Source organism: Giraffa tippelskirchi, chromosome 3 (assembly GCF_054371585.1).
Source record: "Giraffa tippelskirchi isolate mGirTip1 chromosome 3, T2T-mGirTip1v1.2.pri, whole genome shotgun sequence".
In the NCBI taxonomy this organism is placed as follows: domain Eukaryota; kingdom Metazoa; phylum Chordata; class Mammalia; order Artiodactyla; family Giraffidae; genus Giraffa; species Giraffa tippelskirchi.
This window is the reverse complement of record NC_137277.1, coordinates 151,543,820-151,563,146: the sequence shown is the minus strand read 5'-3', so window position 1 is coordinate 151,563,146 and position 19,327 is coordinate 151,543,820. Positions and strand designations below refer to the sequence as shown.

Here is a 19,327-nt window from a genome sequence, read left to right as displayed (position 1 = left end):
AGCGGTAGGATCTAAAAAGCTAGCACATATCACTCCTGGGAAAGGGGCAATATTAAACCAGAGCATCCCCCTGGTGAAAGGATATTAAATCAACTCCCTAAGGTGGCTGTAGTACCACTGGCAGTTCCAAGGGAGAAGGCTCAATCCAGAGCTCATGGTAGGTAGCATCATGAATTCTCTTGTGTAGCCACCCAACCACCTCTAACCTTTAATTTTCTCATCACTGGTCACAGGAAGATCTACTCAGCATATGGGGTATCTCAAGCCACTTTCCTTTTGGAGGAGAAGCCATTTGGGTTTGAGAAAAGCAGAGAGAAACTGTTTGGATCTGTGATCATCTCCAAACAAATGCATTTATTTACCAAAAAAAAAAAAAAAAAAAAATCAAAGATAATTTTTACATTTAAAAGAGGTACATTTATACAAAATGTAAATTTTCTTAATCTGTTGTTTAACAAAAATATAATAAAATCACATTTTAAGTGAAGTCAAATACATTGTGTAAAAAGAAGTCTGAAGACTTTTTACATATTTTTCTATATATATTTTCCAAATATTTGTGCCAGTCTTAAATCTTATTACCATGGATCATAGAAAATGGGACACAGAAGATTGTTTCTATCCGCTGTCACTGGTGATCAGCACAATGTTTGTATTACCACTTGTCCTAGATGTGCTGTTTTTGTAATATTGACCTTTAAAAAAGAAAATTAAAGCTTTGTTAAGATGTCCGAGTAGGTGGAAAGAGAAGAGGGCTTGTCTCCCACTCTGCTCCTCTCTTGAGAACAACTTCAATAAAATTCAGAATTCAGAAATATTTCAAATGTTCTCAAAAAGGCTGTGATCCTTCAGAGTCCTATCAATAAATCAGTTCACAGAATCTGGTAGGGTTTATTTATCTGACTGGACCTAAGGAATTTGTACTAAATCACTACATTTTTTGAAATATTGGTTCTCAAATGAAATATCAAAACAGAGTGAGAAAGACAAAAATATTCTGACCTGACATCTTAATGCACCGTTACTACAAAAACAGGGAAAGTAAAAGTTATATTTCCAGAGATGGCTAATTTTAACAGCAACTGACAACAAAAAAAAATCCTTTCATATTAGTAATTGGTTTGTAACACATATCCTGCTTTGCTTATTATATCCTACAGAAGACTGACTTACATACGGAAGAATCCAACTTAGTCCAGCTGTACAAAATGGTAAGTACTAAATAATTACAACTCAGATTTTTTTTCACATATTCGAATATTACCTGAAATGAATGTCTAAAAAATCTAAACACTGGGACATTCCCTGAATCAAAATTATATAAAACCAATGTAGATAAACATTTAGGAATTGCTGTGTTCAAGTTCTGTATTGTATCCTACTTTAGATCAAATATTCCAGTAGTTCCACTCGACATTTAAAAGATACACAGGATATGGATACAAACACACACACACACACACACACACACACACACACACATATATATTAAATATACTCAGAAGGTTATAACAAAGAGAGCTCTAAAAAATCAAGTGAAATTCAGTTTTTGAAAAACTCAAATTATTTCTTCACCACTCTGCACTCTCTACTCATCATGTACAACATTTAAAAATGCCATCAAAAGGAAAATAAATCTTTCAGGAAAACTTCCTTTAAATGGAACCAAAGGTTAAAAGACCCACAGTGGAAACCCTGAAGCACAAAAGATGCCAATATTACCTTAAGCAATTTACAATGAGCTTTAATTTACCCATTTAGAAAACCTGATTTCCATAGGAAAGGTGCAGAAGTCATAAATCTTGTCCTGCTAGGAAGTCTAAGAGGGGAAAAGAAAACAAAATTTCACCAGCTTTTGTTCATTAACTCTTTCATGTTACTGATAGCTATGTTGTTAGATAATGTTTTGAGAGCATTAATTACCATCTCAATAGGTTATAGCTTTAGAACTTCCAAGACAGAGATTTAATCAATTTAGTTATGTAACAAAACTTGAAAAACATTTTGTGCTCTTTGAAGTGTATGATATTAAAGTCTTTTTTATGTACACAACCAGATGAATTTAAAATTAACTCCTATAAAACAGAACACTGTATATAGCTCTCAGTTCAGCTCAGTCACTCAGTCATGTCTGACTCTTCATGACCCCATGGACTGCAGCACGCCAGGCTTCTCTGTCCATCAACAACTCCTGGAGCTTGCTCAAACTCATGTCCATTGAGTCAGTGGTGCCATCCAACCATCTCATCCTCTGTCATCTTCTCCTCCCGCCTTCAATCTTTCCCAGCATCAGGGTCTTTTCCAATGAAGTCAGTTCTTCCCATCAGGTAGCCAAACTATTGGAGCTTCAGCTTCAGCATCAGCTCTTTCAGTGAATCTTCAGGACTGATTTCCTTTAGGATGGACTGGTTGGATCTCCTTGTATTCCAAGGGACTCTCAAGAGTCTTCTCCAACACCACAGTTCAAAAGCATCAATTCTTTGGCACTTAGCTTTCTTTACGGTTCAACTCTCACTTCATTACATGACTCCTAGAAAAACCATAGCTTTAACTAGATGGACCTTTGTCAGTAAAGTAATGTCTCTGCTTTTTAATATGCTGTCTATTGGTCATAGCTTTTGTTCCAAGGAGCAACTGTCTTTTAATTTCATGTCTGCAGTCAACATCTGCAGTGATTTTGGAGCCCCCCAAAATAAACCCTGTCACTGTTTCTATTGTTTCCCCATCTACTTGCCATGAAGTGATGGGACCGGATGCCATGATCTTCCTTTTTTGAATGTTGAGTTTTAAACCAGATTTTTCACTTTCTTCTTCACTTTGATCAAAAGGCTCTTTAGTTTCTTTTCACTTCCTGCCATAAGGGTAGTGTTATCTGCATATCTGAGGTTATTGATATTTCTCCCAGCAATCTTGATTCCAGCTTGTGCTTCATCCGGCCTGGCATTGCACATGATGTACTCTGCTGCTGCTGCTGCTAAGTCATTTCAGTCGTGTCCGACTCTGTGCGACCCCATAGACGGCAGCCCACCAGGCTCTGCCGTCCCTGGGATTCTCCAGGCAAGAACACTGGAGTGGGTTGCCATTTCCTTCTCCAGTGCATGAAAGGGAAAAGTGAAAGTGAAGTCGCTCAGTCGTGTCCGACTCTTAGCGACCCCATGGACTGCAGCCTACCAGGCTCCTCCATCCATGGGATTTTCCAGGCAAGAGTACTGGAGTGGGGTGCCATTGCCTTCTCCAGAGGATCTTCCTGACCCAGGGATCGAACGCGGGTCTCCCGCATTGTAGGCAGACACTTTACCATCTGAGCCATAAGGGAAGCCCCCCCCCAAAAAAAAAGAAAAAATTAAACCAACTATCCATCTGTAGTCATTTAACTATGACTCTACAAGCTGGAGATGACAGTGCATCCCAGAAAACTATCACTACTTATCTCTCTCTTTTTTTAATCTTATATGGGAGTATAGTTGATTAAAATGTTGTATTAGTTTCAGGTGTATAGCAAAGTGACTCTATTATATGAATATAAATATCTATTCTTTTTCAAATTCTTTTCCCATTTAGGTCATTGCAGAATATTGCCGTGTGCTATACAGCAGGTCCTTGTTGGTTATCTATTTTACATATAGCAGTGTGTACATATGTCACAACTTTTTGATTTGACCTCTTAATTCCTGTGGCTCAGCTGGTAAAGAATCCGCCTGCAATGCAGGAGACCTGGGTTCAATCCCTGGATTGGGAAGATCCCCTGGAGAAGGGAACGGCTACCCACTCCAGTATTCTGGCCTGGAGAATTCCATGGACTGTATAGTGCATGAGGTCGCAAAGAGTCGGACATGACTGAGCGACTTTCACTTAATTCCTGGATCACAGCCGTGTCACTAGCATAGTATCACACTTGAGGAAATGAGGGGCTGTATTTTAGATGAAGATGAAATTTGTTTGAGAGTAGAGCTGGAGTTCTTTGTCCTACAACTGGCCTGATGATTAAGCTGTACAAGTCACTAAACACTTCTGAACTCTTCTCTGAAAGCATAAATCTCCCTACATTACCTTCTGAGGATATTATGATACAAATGAACAATACCCAAAGTGCCTGGTAAGCTCCCCACAGAGGCTTGTATGCTCTCTTATAAATACTTTTCTAAAAGGATCAATGTAAAAGCAATACTAGTCTTTCCTATTTCAGGAGAACAGTGTTTTAATACTTCAACTTACAGATTTATTTCTAAGGTAAAATAGCAGGTATGCTATTATCAAGAAATAATACCAGAAAACCACAGGGATAATGAGAAATTTATGTATATTTGGGGACAGTCAATGGCCCGAGAAAAACATGCTGATTGAGGAAGAATGGTATGAAAATAAATAGGAATAAACTTTTATTATAAATTTCTGATAAGTGTTGGAGTTTCCCTGAAGAAATACTTTATCAGTGATTTACAATAAACTACCTCCTGTTTGTAAAACTCACTTAAATTGCAGATACAGAGAATACTGGCATTATAATATCTCCTTTCATTTCCTAAGCATAATGTAAGTACTTCACTACACAGTGTATTTATATGTAAGGGTCTTTAAGTGATACAATATTGGGAAAGGAGTACACACTATTGGACTGCTACATTCTTTGCCTCAGATTTCAGCGGCTTTTTGACTGACAAAAATAATGATGCTGCTGCTGCTGCTAAGTCGCTTCAGTTGTGTCAGACTCTGTGCGACCCCATAGACGGCAGCCCACCAGGCACCCCTGTCCCTGGAATTCTCCAGGCAAGAACACTGGAGTGGGTTGCCATTTCCTTCTCCAGTGCATGAAAGTGAAAAGTCAAAGTGAAGTTGCTCAGTTGTGTCCGACTCTTTGCGACCCCATGGACTGTAGCCCACCAGGCTCCTCCGCCCATGGGATTTTCCAGGCAAGAGTACTGGAGTGGGTTACCATTTCCTTCTCTAAAATAATGATGAGATCTTGTTAAAATAAATTATTTTAATTTCTGAAATGATATACATATCACAAAGGTTAATTTTTAAATATAAAAACAGAACATGATATTTATTTTTACAGCATAATCTCTTGATTACACTGTTACTTTGTTGGTTTATTTAAGCATAGACATACTGAATAAAAGACTTCTGCAACACATTGTCTTAAATTTCACCACTTGCCTTCTAGGGATCTATTCTGCTGCTAAGTCGCTTCAGTCGTGTCCGACTCTGTGCGATCCCATAGACAGCAGCCCACCAGGCTCCCCCGTCCCTGGGATTCTTCAGGCAAGAACACTGGAGTGGGTTGCCATTTCCTTCTCCAATGCATGAAAGTGAAAAGTGAAGGCGAAGTCACAAAGTCATGTCCGACTCTTAGCGACCCCATGGACTGTAGCCTACCAGGCTCCTCCATCCATGGGATTTTCCCGGCAAGAGTACTGGAGTGGGGTGCTGTTGCCTTCTCCAAGGGATCTATTCTACAGTTCAACAATTCTTGTGAAGGACAATGCCATCCCCATTTGGAAACAATATATCATCCATTCTTTCATTTTATTTGGGTTAATGGAGAAAGACTCTGGCATTACTCTTACATGAGATATTTTTAAAAAGACAATTTTCTAACATTTTTGGTTTAGAGGACAGTGGTAGTTATATGTGGGTTTCCTTGGTGGCTCAAATGGTAAAGAATCCACTTGCAATTCAAGAGACTTGGGTTTGAACCCTGGGTTGAGAAGATCCCCTGGAGAAGGGAATAGCTACTCACTCCAGTATTCTTGCCTTGAGAATTCCATCCAAAGAGGGGCCTGATTACATACTTGACAGTGGTGGTTGTAACTAATTCATACCTTATGCACCATGTATGAGATCTCCGCATGCAGGACACTGTGCTAGGCAGTGGATATACCCACTGGTCAGAATATATCATCTTCGCCTTTCTGTTGCTTCTGATCAGGCCCAGCGTTTCTCAACCCTGGTTGCACATCAGAATCATGTGAATAATGTTTGAAAAATACTGATGATCAGGCTCTAGCCTCTGCTTCAATGTGTCTAGGATGCCAGGTCACTTCACTGCACAGCCATGGTTGAGAAGCACTAATCTACTGAACAAGAGAGGCATAAGATAAAAATAAAATCATAAAATTTTATAAGTGCTACAAAGGAAACCTGTAAGGAGCTCTGAGATTGATTAACAAGACCGAGGAGCTGGGGGAATTAGTCAAAAAAGGCCTGTCTGAAGCAAGGGTATTCAAAATGAGTGCTAAAAGATGATGGAGGACTTGTAAAAGCAAGAGTGTACTGGAGGAGAATTACAGGCAGAGGAAATAGCATGTGCAATAGCCCTTAGGACAATGAGACCTTGGTCTGCAGGAAAAGCACTGACAAAGACAGTGCAGCTGGAATGCAGTGAGCAAGAGAAAAGTGATGCAGAAAGTGGCTGGAGAGGCCTGGCCTTCCTGCCCCAGGGAAGATTGGGTGAAAGACTGTGGATTTCACTCTCAGTGCAGGGAAAGCTATTTGATGTGTTATTGTTTCGTCAAAAAGTGACATTGAGATCACAGGAGGGTATAATTATTTATTTAATATTTCTAACTTAACAGTTTATTTAAAAAAAAATCTAGATCCAGACAGAAAATGGACAAGACTCTAAAAGCTATCAGGTATCATTTTCATCTTCTCCTGGCACATAGCAATGATAACAACATGTAAAATCTGAGGGCAGGCCTGGGACTCACACAGTGAGTTTCTCTCATGTATCTCTATTACAAGAATTTTTCCACTCTTTCTAATTTTGACTATGACATTGAATTTTTTAACCAAAAAAAATCTTTGCAAAAGGGTAGATTCCCCAAAGAGAAACTTCTTAAAAAGTTGAAATTGCTCTACTTTGTAATTACAAAGGAGAACTAGAATTTATATATTTGGGGACCCAGGATTTTAAATTTACAAAATTGCCTATATAGTCTCAATATCATGAAAATAAAAAGAAGATAAAATTAAGGACAAAGAATAGAACAAGCCAAAGAGACTGTCACAGCTGATAACAGCCATAGAGGAGGCATAGGTACCTCTGGCAAAGGAAGAATCTGCTGGTCCCACAACAGCTCTGCAGCCAGACTGACACATACTCATCAGGAAGGCATATTCAGGAAGCAGCAATGGCATATTTCAAGAATCAGGGTCTGCTTCACTTTTTGGTAGTAATGTCTTGGGTGATGGCACCTAAAAGCTTACACAGTCTTTTATGAAGCTGGTTAATCCTGGGTACCCCAGCAAATGGCAGAATGTCACACACCAGCAACCACTACCGTTAAGTTGACAAAGAAAACAATCATTAAGTAGAAAAAGAAGAACATGCAAATACACACTTGCAATCTCTCCAGAAAAGAGACCCAAGAAACTAGGGTGTCAAGTACCAAAGATCCTAAGGCTTGCTGAATGGATGGGGAGGGCAATGATGATACAAATATATCTATTTATTAACAACAACAACAACAACAACAAAGTGGGAAAGAGTCAGCATATGGAAGTAATCAAAGGGGGAAAAACAGCAAATTATAAAAAAACCAATACATTCAGTGAAGAGTAACATGAGCAAGTCACAGTCTCTCTTTACCTTGATTCTGGCATCATCTATGGCAGTGGCTCCCTTTACAAACCAGAAAGTTATCAGGGGCCCCAGAAAGCTTTAGTTTATATGACTTTGCACAAATTATTCAAGCAGTGAGTATATTCACCTCTTGTCTTGAGGATAATATTACCTAAACCCTTTGACTAGTCATGATTGAATATTACTATAATACCTATCATCTTGTTAAGAGCACAATACATATTAACTACTACCTTTGGTGATGGACAGGGAAGCCTGGAGTGCTATACTCCATGGGGTCACAAAGAGTCGGACACGACTGAGTGAATGAACTGAACTGAATTTCTCAGATACTACACTCCTGCATTCTTTTGTTTTGTTTTTTATCAGTTCCTGTACTTTTTTATTCTTTCTTTGATCTATCAAACTATATATATACACCCAATACGACAGTTTTAAAAATCATCACTGTAGCTTATTTACCTCTTTGATAAGGTCTCAGGTAGCTACTCAAATGAAACTTGAAACATAATAAATGTATTTTTAAAACTCACACTAAAGCAAACAGTAAGCAGTTTATGTCAGTGGTTAGGGGTTTGGGGTGTGAAGTCAGAGAATCCTCAGTTCAAATCCTGACTTGATATAACATTCAGTTGAGTTCAGTCGCTCAGTTGTGTCTGACTCTTTGCAACCCCATGGACTGCAGCACGCCAGGCTTCCCTGTCCATCACCAACTCCCAGAGCTTGCTCAAGCTCATGTCCATCAAGTCGGTGATGACATCCAACCATCTTATCCTCTGTCATCCCATTCAGAAGGCCTCCTGCCTTCAATCTTTCCCAGTATCAGGGTCTTTTCAAAGGAGTCAGTTCTTCACATCAGGTAGCCAAAGGATTGGAGCTTCAAGAAGGTTGCCATTACCACTACCATAGATTGGCCTCAGGCTAAACAACAGGGAGGGAACACAGCCTCACCCATCAACAGAAAATTGGGTTAAAGATTTGCTGAGCATGGTCCTGCCCAGCAGAATAAGACCCAGATTGTCCCACAGCCAGTCCCTTCAATCAGAGAGCTTCCACAAGCCTCTTATCCATCAGAGGGCAGACACAATGAAAACCACAATCACAGAAAACTAACTAACTGATCACATGGATCTCAGCCTTGTCTAACTCAATGAAACTATGAGCCATACTGTGTAGGGCCACCCAGGACAGACGGGTCATGGTGGAGAGTTCTGACAAAACATGGTCTGACAAAACTGGAGAATGGAATGGTAAACCACTTCAGTATTCTTGCCTTGAGAACCCCATGAACAGTATGAAAAGGCAAAAAGATGTAACACTGAAAGATGAACTCCCAGGTCGGTAGGTTCCCAATATGCTACTGGAGAAGAGTGGAGAAATAGCTCCAGAAAGAATGAAGAGACAGAGCCAAACCAAAAACAATGCCCAGTTGTGGATGTGGCTGGTGATCAAAGTAAAGTCTGATGCTATAAAGAACAATATTGCATAGGAATCTGGAATGTTAGGTCCATGAATCAAGGTAAATTCGAAGTAGTCAAACAGAAGATGTCAAGAGTGAACATCTACATTTTAGGAGTCAGTGAACTAAAAATGGACCGGAATGGGTGAATTTATTTAAGATGACCATTATATCTACTACTGTGGGCAAGAAGAAGAAACAGAGTAGCCTTCATAGTCAACAAGAGAGTCCGAAATGCAGTACTTGAGTGCAATCTCAAAAATGACAGAATGCTGTCACGTTAGCTTTCACAATTTGGCACATTTGTAAGATATCTAAACCTCTGCTTCTTCATCTGTAAAATTAGAATAAAATAAATTTTTATAAAAATTATTAGAATTAAATAAGACAGGCACAGTATTTGTAATCTTGTGAATTCTAAGTAGTGTGATATTTTAAAAAGCAAGAGGAAAAAAGAAAAATGCCAGAGTAGACAGTCCAAGGCACATGAGAAGGAAGAATGATGATAATTTAATATTTTAATAGATAATCTAAAAAAACTTTACTTTCATCAGTTTATGTATAAGCAATGCATTGCTTTGAAATCATGGATGAAGAGAAAACTGAAGAATCTACCTTACTCAGATACAACTGCTACTAATAAACAGAGAAGTCACCAGCTGTTTCTACTGTGACTCCCAGGCCATATGGCACACAGCCCAGGAAGAGTATCAGTTGAGTAAGCTCAGAGCATGAAGCAGGGCATGCACGGCTCTCATGGGCCGTGGAGTAGATCTCTGTCCTGGGACTTGAGGCTGAACGGTCACAAAGCATGCAGTCCCTTACTCCTGGAGCACTCTGGAAACAGACCAGTGAGACAGAATATCTATTAATATAATAATTCCCAAAGAATATTCTGAGCAAAATCCTACTTTCTGCTTAGAAAATAAAAGCTACATTTATGGCCTTCCCGAAAACTAGTACACAGTATATACTCAATATTAAATACTTCAAAATTTGTTTTTAATTGGGTCTTTCTCTGAATTTTGTAAGCCTTGTAATAACCTATAATCAGGTATTACTTTACAACCAGTAATCATGGAATTATGAAAAAACTATACCAATGCTGTTTTTTTAAACCAGAGAAACTAGAAGCTTCCTTCAAATTACAGACACTCAAGGTATTACAGACATTATACTTTAAATGATAAAGGCCCGTGTCTGGAGAAGTAGCTTATTTCTAAAGAATACACATCAGTTACATATGATAACATGTAACATGATAACATGATAACATCTGTGGCACAGAGGAGCCTGATGGGCTACAGTCCATGGGGTCACAGAGTCAGACAAGACAGAAACTAAACAACAAACATGTGACATCCTCTACCAAAAAAAAGCCTACTTCCTAAAAGAAGAGAAAGATACAATGGAGTCTGTATTTTTAGAATGCATTTTAACATATTTTCAGAAAGCTAACACCAGAGATATGGTGACCTTGTGAATGGAACAAAGAACGTTAAAAATACATGTATATGAGAAAGTATGAAAAATAGCGAATGAAGGAAAAAAGTGAAAATGTGGAATAAAAGTGATTAATAGAAATCTGATTACTGGGTTATAATCAAGCATCGCATAATAAATGAGCCTTTCTAAACAAGGGCAAGAGGGTAAAAATAATAAGATCAACTGGTCACCAAATTATACTTCACGGTCAATAAATCTATGGTCACAACAATTAAATCAGTTCTTTCTACTATTTAGTCAATGACTCATATGTATTAGACCCAAACATCATGGGAAAACTTTGATGGATATAGCCTTCAAGTTTTTTGTCCTGCCACTAAAGACCTCTGAAAAAACAAATAAATATCCATCCCAGGTCCCATTTTACTTTCAAACTGTATCCTTCATTCAGAGGAATGAGATGTGGAATATCCAGATAAGATTTACAGTTTCAGACCTCAATGTAGAAAGAAATAGAATATATATATATGCACATATATTTAAAAAGGCATGGCTAATGGGTTGCAATTTCATTTACATTTTAATAAAATAAGTTTTAAATATACATTTCCCAAGCTTCAAAACACTGACTATACATGTGGATAATTGAGCATAAAAAGACATATCTGCTAATTCAGCGGGCACTTCACTGAATAAATAGTATAATCCAGTAATCAACTAATTAGTCATGTTTTGCTTCAACTGATGCACATAGGAAAACTAGACCAATAACTTCTAGGCATTTGCATCACTCGGAAAGGACCATTTAGGTAAACCTGTACCTCCAGGAGCCCCGAAACTAGTGATACCCATCAAACAACCAAAATCGATAAAAATCATTCTCCCTAGCCTCCCCAGGAAGTGTCACTCTTTCTGTCATGCTGCATTAAACATATTTTTAAACACTCAGAACCGTATCTGTTCACTTTAGCTAATCTTGCAGTAAAGTGATATTAAGTAATTAACAGCATGACAATGATGGAAACAGATGTCATGAGTAAAATACTTGGAGGCAAAGTGATGCAGAAGACAGAAAACTGGTCTAGAATTGGGAGACCTGGATTCCTTCCCATCAATGTCACTGATTATGGCTTTACCCTAGGCAAGTCATTTAACCTTGTTACACTTCGGCCTCCCTTTCTGCAACCATCTGCTTTGCTCATAGGAATGTCATGACAATTAACAAGAATGCCTATAATAGTGCTTAGAGCTCACAAGAAAAAAGATTGCATAAATACAAGGTATTATTACTCTGATTACAAGGAAGTATCAAGCAGATTTTTGTGTAAGCTGTAATTATAAGGGAGAGTAATCTGCAACAGCAAAGGTAATACTGCAAATTACAATCTATGTCATTTTTCAGACACTTATCATTCTAGGCAATGACATTAGAGACATAATAAAACAGAGATGAAACTCTTAGTGAGATGCTGAGCAGATGCAAGAGATCTGACAAGCTACACTGGAAATTTTACAATGCAGAGCCATTTATTAAATGTAGGTTTGGACCAAAAGTCACTAAAAGATGAACTCTGATAGCTTATAATAAAGCATGGGAGTTTAGCAGTCCACGCACAACATTAAAAGCAATTTGGAGATTCACAGCCACAACCATTATTTCTAACACAGCACATATTTTCAAATAAATAATCTAAATCTTTCAAATATCAGTGTTTCTTTTAAGTGAAAGATAATTGTTACTCAGTTCTACATAATATTTTCTATAAAATGAACAAAATATTTAATAAAGCTACACTTCATTAGTTACACCTCCTCTAGTTCCAATTACCAATATTCCAATCTGCCTACATTTTTATTTCTTAATTAAAGAACCTCTGATATATCAGGGTGTCATCAGTTAAAATCAACTGTAAATTAATTACGGCTTTAGATCCCTAAACCCACACAATTTTCATCAGCTAATATTCTACTCTTTCTTAAGAGTTTCTGGGTACATTTCATTTATCTATAGCTTAGAAAGCAATTTTACTCCAGGCAGATATACACGACATAACAGAGTCCTATAAATGCTATTAATTCTAATGATGAAAACATCTATTCATTTAAACTACCTCAAGTACTGTCCCCTACAGACACCTTAGAGCAGTCCATTCTTAACCTAAAATCATGCTAAGAGGCTTGAGATGGATCAAGATCCATCTTAGAGGATCTCATGGCTTGAGAGCCTTGAGCTTCACCACACAGGATTTACAACTTTGACTAATTTAATCATGAACAACCAGTACAATTATTCTTCACAAGGCAAACAAACTAGGAACAAAAATAGCTGCATCACCTTGAAGGTACCACCACCAGTAACAATAGCCTGACAAACAGGAAGTGTAAGCCCCTTAATAAAACATCATGGACTAAATGTAAACATCAAAAGCACAGATTTAACCACAGATCTTCTAGGATAAGACCAGGTGGGTTTTATTTATGTGTTTATTTAATCTACCTTCCTTTTGATAAACATGATTTTTAATGCTTTTTTTTTAGAGAAGTTTAAGGTTCACAGCAAAACTGAGGGGAAGATACAAAAATGTTCCCTATAGTTTCTACCCCCACAAATACACAGCTTCTCTCCTTAGCAACCAGCCCCATGCTGGTATGTTTGTTACCACTGATAAACTTAACATGACGCACCATAATTACCAAAAGTCCACAGTTTACATTATGGCTTACTCAGTATTCTCCATCCTATTTGGAATGATATGCGTTTATCCATTGTTAGAGAATCATACAGAGTATTTTCACTGCCTTCAAAATCCTTTGTGCTCTGCCTTTTTACGCATCCATCTCCTCTCCAATTCCTGATCTTTTTACTGTCTCCATAGTTTGGCCTTTTTCAGAATGTCATCCAGTTGGAATCATACAGTACACTGTAAAATAGCCTTTCAGATTGGCTTCTTTGACTCAGTAATATGCATTTGAGGTTCTTCCATGTTTTTCCATGGCTTGATAGCTCTTTTTAGTGTTGAATAATTTTTAATTGTCTAGCTGTATCAGTTTATTACTAACCCACTCACCGACTGAATTCAAGACATCTTGGTAGTTTCCTAGTTTTGGTAGTTATGAGCTGTTGTAAACATCTGTGTACAGGTTTTTGTGTGGACGTAAGTTTTCAATTTCTTTGGATAAATACCAAGGAGTAAAATTGCTGGATCTTTGGTAAAAAGTTATGTTTAATTTTGGAAGAAACATTGCCTTCCAGAGTGGCTATACTATTTTGCATTTCCTCCAGTAAATATTCCAAGTTCTTACCTCTCCATATTCTTCTCTGCATTTAATGTTCTCAGTGTTTCAGAGTTTGGCCATTCTAATAAGTGTGCAATGGTAGCTCACTGTCATTTTAATCTGCCTTTCTCTCATGATACATGAGGTGGCCCATCTTCTCATATGCTTATTTGCTATCTCTGTACCTTCTTTGCTGACGTGTTAAGGTCTTTGGCCCACTTTTTAATTAGGTTGTTTTCTTCTTGTAGATTTTCAAGAGTTCTTTATATATTTTGATCAAAAGTTCTTTATCAGATGTGTCTTTTGCGAACATTTTCTCTCAGTCTGCAGCTTGTTTCCTCATTCTCTCGATCTTTTGTTGTTGTTGTTGTCAATCACAAAATATATAACACTAAACTGGTATAAACCATGTAACTTTCAGTTAAAGAATATTAACTTAGTTAAAGATGTATTCTTTCATGACAAAATTAAGATTTCTATTATCCTTTTGTCACTTAAATTTCATTTTTTGTATAAGCAGCAAATACACTTCAGTGAGTATCTATCATACACAGAAAGAATAAAATATTTTCAAAAAATTATGTCCCTCCCACTTTATAGAAAAGTGGCACTTGCTCATAAGCAAAATAAAATTTTAGAATGAAAACTGAACAGAGGGAGACATTAAAGACAGATGGTAATTTTTTTTTTTTTCTGGATAACTTAAGAAAAATACTTTATTTTTTGGTTTAAAGGAAAAAGAATCAGACATTAGGATCATGAAAGAGATGAAACAAAGTATTGCAGATGATACTTTCTAAAATTAAAATTTAGATGGTGACAAGAATGTCTCCCACCCAAGCTTGAAAAATGTCTTTGAGCTATGATTTTTTAAGGGGTATAAAAACTGCTTTAAAAATTTCTATATCATCCTCCCTACTAAAACATTATTACATGTTACATTGTGATCTATTAAATACACAAATATTAAAAGGTCACTTAGATCAATAGCTTACCTCTTGACCTACAAGGATACAAGCCTAGATTTAGCAAATCCAGATAAAGGGGTAAAATATATATTTATTAGGATATCTCCCTCCAACATCAAGTGTCATAAGATTTTTGCAGCTCTAGAATTAAATACTGTTTTTATAATCAAACATTAAAAAAGAAAAAGTGCTGATTCTGGGTATCTGCAATAGATTCATATGTTCCAAGATGACAGGAAAAGTGACGTACAAATTGACTCTTTTTGAAAATTTAGCAACCTGATTGAAATTCCTTTTTCTCTTCTTAGTTAGTGTTTATTTACCAAAATTTGTATAGCTCAAAAGGGATTTAAATGAATCAACCAAAGTCATTGGTCCAGTAACAGGTTTGGTAGCTAAATCAGGTCTGTAGTATCTAAAAGGTCTTGGAAAGGTAACGAAAGCTGGAAAACTTCCCCGTATTATTTTGTTCCTTCAGAGGAAAAAAAAAAAAAAATCTTCCCAAGTCTTTATGTCATCATATGATTCAAAGTAAATTATATCCTCTATTATAAGAAAAATAATGACCACTTCATATTGTAAAATTTTCAAATCTACAGAAAAATCCCAAGGTGATACATAATTTTAAAATAAACTACCATTAAATGGGCTTTCCCTAAATCCCCAAATGAATACTCCTAAATTGATCAGAAAATTGACCTGCTGAACAGCATTTATTGACTGTCCCCTATATGCCAGGCACTGTGCTAAGAGCTTTTCAAGGGTAATTTCATTAATACCAATAGTATATACCACGGTTATCTCTATTTTACAGAAAAGAAAGAGAACCTTAAAATAGTGAAGAAATTTGACATTTCAAGAGTTAATATATTGGAAGTGGGATTTGAAGTAAGGCTGTTTGACTCCAGAATACTCTTTACAAAATTCATTTTTTTAGTTTATTTTTTAACTGGAGGATAATTGCTTTACAATGTCATGTTGGTGTCTGTCGTACAGCAACGTGAACCAGCCATAACTATATATGTGTGTATATATATACATACACACATAAGGGATATATATATATCCCTACCTCGTAAGCCTTCCTCCCCACTTCCTTCCACTCTTCTGTTCATCACAGAGCTACAGGCTGGGCTCCCTGTGTTATACAGCAGTTTCCGACAAGCTATCCGTTTTACACGGTAGTGTATATATGTTAATACTACTTTCTTAATTCATCTTACACTCTCCTTCCTGCTCTTAATTTGAAAACATAAATGTAGTTGAAGATCTACCATTTCTGCTTTGGTTCTATGTTAAAGCTAAGCCATTCCTTTCATTAGCATACAAAAAATGCAAATGCTCCTAATCAAAGACCATGACATCAACCTAGAGAACTTTGCTTATTTTGTCAGAACAAGGAAACAAAAACATATGAGATATCATCTCTGTTGTTAAAGGCCTTCACAATTTATTTGAAGTGATAAAATAGATATGCAAGTATTAAATTTAATTTTTAGAAAAGTTTATAGTAATATGAAAAGCAGAGGAATTACGATAGGCTATTGAGAAATCGGTATGCAGATCAGGAAGCAACAGTTAGAACTGGACAAGGAACAACAGACTGGTTCCAAATAAGAAAAGGAGTATGTCAAGGCTGTAGATTGTCACCCTGCTTATTTAACTTATATGCAGAGCACATCATGAGAAACGCTGGGCTGGAGGAAGCACAAGCTGGAATCAAGATTGTCAGGAGAAATATCAATAACCTCAGATATACAGATGACACTATCCTTATGGCAGAAAGTGAAGAAGAACTACAAACAGCCTCTTGGTGAAAGTGAAAGAGGAGAGTGAAAAAGTTGGCTTAAAGCTCAATATTCAGAAAACTAAGATCATGGCATCTAGTCCCATCACTTCATGGAAAATAGATGGGAAAACAATGAAAACAGTAACAGACTTTATTTTGGGGGGCTCCAGAGTCACTGCAGATGGTGATTGCAGCCATGAAATTAAAAGACGCTTGCTCCTTGGAAGGAAAGTTATGACCAAACTAGATAGCATATTAAACAGCAGAGACATTACTTTGCCAATAAAGGTCTATCTAGTCAAAGCTATGGTTTTTCCAGAAGTCATTTATGGATGTGAAAGTTGGACTATAAAGAAAGCTGAGTGCTGAAGAATTGATGCTTTTGAATTGTGGTGTTGGAGAAGACTCTTGAGAGTCCCTTGGACTGCAAGGAGATCCAACCAGTCCATCCTAAAGGTGATCAGTCCTGAGTGTTCATTGGAAGGACTGATGTTGAAGCTGAAACTCCAATACTTTGGCCACTTGATGTGAAGGACTGACATGCTGGGAAAGACTGAAGGTGGGAGGAAAAGGGGATCACAGAGGATGAGATGGTTGGATGGCATCATCTACTCAATGGACATGAGTTTGGGTAAACTCCAGGAGTTGGTGATGGACAGGGAGGCCTGGCCTGCTGCAGTTCATGGGGTCACAAAGAGCCAGACACTACTGAGCAACTGAACTGAACTGAACTAATTGTCCAAGGAGATGAAAACAAGGGAACTAGAGCCAGCCAATAAAGAGAACTGTCTGAACAAGCAGTTGAGAGCACTGGATAGTTGTTGAGCCCAGAAGCAATTGGAGGCTAGAGCTTGAGAAAGAGAATATGGTAAATGAGATGAGGGTTATAAGAGCCTAAAGATAAGTCACAGGATTCAGCCACTTTATGGTGACAGTATTTTAAAGAGGTAGTTTTCCTCAAGGGTTGAGGGAGCAGCCATGGAAACTGAAGGTTGGGTTATTGGATTAAGGAGAGAATAGGAGATCAAAAAAAGTTGAGCTGGTGAACACAAAATACTCCAGGACTTCATAAAGGAAGTGAAAAGGATCAAAACAACATGGAATTGAAAAGACTGAATAGGTTTCCTTTTTAAAATATAAAGAAAAACTGAGCATGTTTATAAGTAACAGGGAGAACAAACCACATACAAAGAGGAATTAGAAACAAAAGATTTTTCAAACTCTTTTTAGGAAAATATCATTGTTTATATTTCTTTCGTAAACTCTAAGAAAAATATAATTGTTTGAACAAAAGTACCAGAGACTCAAGAAAATGGGGGATTGTGATCAAAACAAGAAATTTAAGAGTTCGGTTTGGCAAAGAGGAAGACTATTTCTTAGTCAGACACAGTAAATAGAAGTACATGAAAACAAACCAAGGTTTTCATGTCCAGGGATGGGGGAATTAAGAAAGCTAAACTTGGGTAGCTTCAATATTCTCAGCAAATTAAAAGTTAATGTCATTCTGCTAACCATAATAGGAGTAGGGTTAGAGTCGGATTTGGGAAGAATTAAATTGTCTGGGGTAGTCAAAATAGAGAATAAGAAAAATAATTATGTCTCATGAGCTGAGGTGCAACATTTGTTTTCATTTTCTCTTTTGCCAGCATTCTAGGGATAGGAACTTCCTTACAAATGCCCATGTCCTGGGTAAGAACCATATTTAAGTTTCTCATTTAGCTGATCTTCTGATAATCTATAAAATCAAAGGGAAATAATTTTTATTCAGTTCAAGTTATTTTAATCTCCAAAGATTGCTGCATAGTCTCATTCTTGCTGGAAAATACAATTCAGTATAAAAATTTAACCCTGAAAGAGTATTTGTTTGATTTTAATACCTAAAAACAGTTTCTCAGTCATTTCTAACTAATTTTTATCAATTCATAAAATTTAGTTAGCATAAAATAATAAGCTATTTTAATATGAAAGAACAACAAATGAGCTATTTTGATCCACTCTTCAAGTTGTTAATATTGGCAAGTTTGAAGCATGCACATTTCTTCTTGTTCCTTTGAACTTTGCACTACTAAGAAAACAAAGGCTAATCTTCGGGGTGGGGGGGGCTGGGGGGGTAAAAGATCCCATGAAGAAGAGCCCAGTTTCCCTAGTCAGGGGCATCTTAGATCACTCAATAGACAGTTGTATTTACCAAACATGTGAACAAACACAGCCGATGTCAGCAGATCTGCCTATTTGACCCACAACTACCTAAACACACCTGACTAAACCCAGACAGAACCCAAACTTCTCAGCTAACTTGTGGACTTGTTGGCAATGAAAAACTGCTTGTTTTAGATCACTGATTTTGAGGGTAACGCATTACACAGTATTATTGTAGCAAGAGATAATGGATACATGATTTTAACCCTAAACTATATTTTAAAACATATATATAAATATTTTTGTTGTTGTTCAGTTGCCATGTCTGACTCTTCACGACCCCATGGACTGCAGCATAGCAGGCTTCCCTGTCCCTCATCATCCCCTGGATTTTTGCCCAAGTTCATGTCCAATAAATAAACATACACAGGTACAATATGTGTGTATACATTATATATACACTTATATATGTATCTATATCTATCTATGTTTCTATTCATGCTTTATCTACATAGCTTCCAAAGGTTTATTAGGTGTTACTAAGGACCAAAAGCAATGAGCTAAAGAAAAATCCTGTGACCAAGCTTCTGACTTACAATATCTTGCTATGCTTACACCTCTTAATAGAATGGATTCATATAACAACTCAAACCAATAATATA

General features: G+C 37.1%; 1 protein-coding gene and 1 long non-coding RNA gene across 15 annotated transcripts in view; both read right to left on the bottom strand.

Annotated features, from left to right (window-relative positions):
• Positions 1-19,327, bottom strand: part of PARD3B (par-3 family cell polarity regulator beta) — a 1,110,743-nt gene that overhangs the window by 693,653 nt on the left and 397,763 nt on the right. The window lies entirely within an intron of this gene.
• Positions 546-4,707, bottom strand: LOC145541394 (uncharacterized). The gene is made up of 2 exons (XR_014078971.1): positions 3,211-4,707; positions 546-3,066 (listed from the first exon to the last, which is right to left on the bottom strand). It is a non-coding gene; the product is annotated as an uncharacterized LOC145541394 (long non-coding RNA).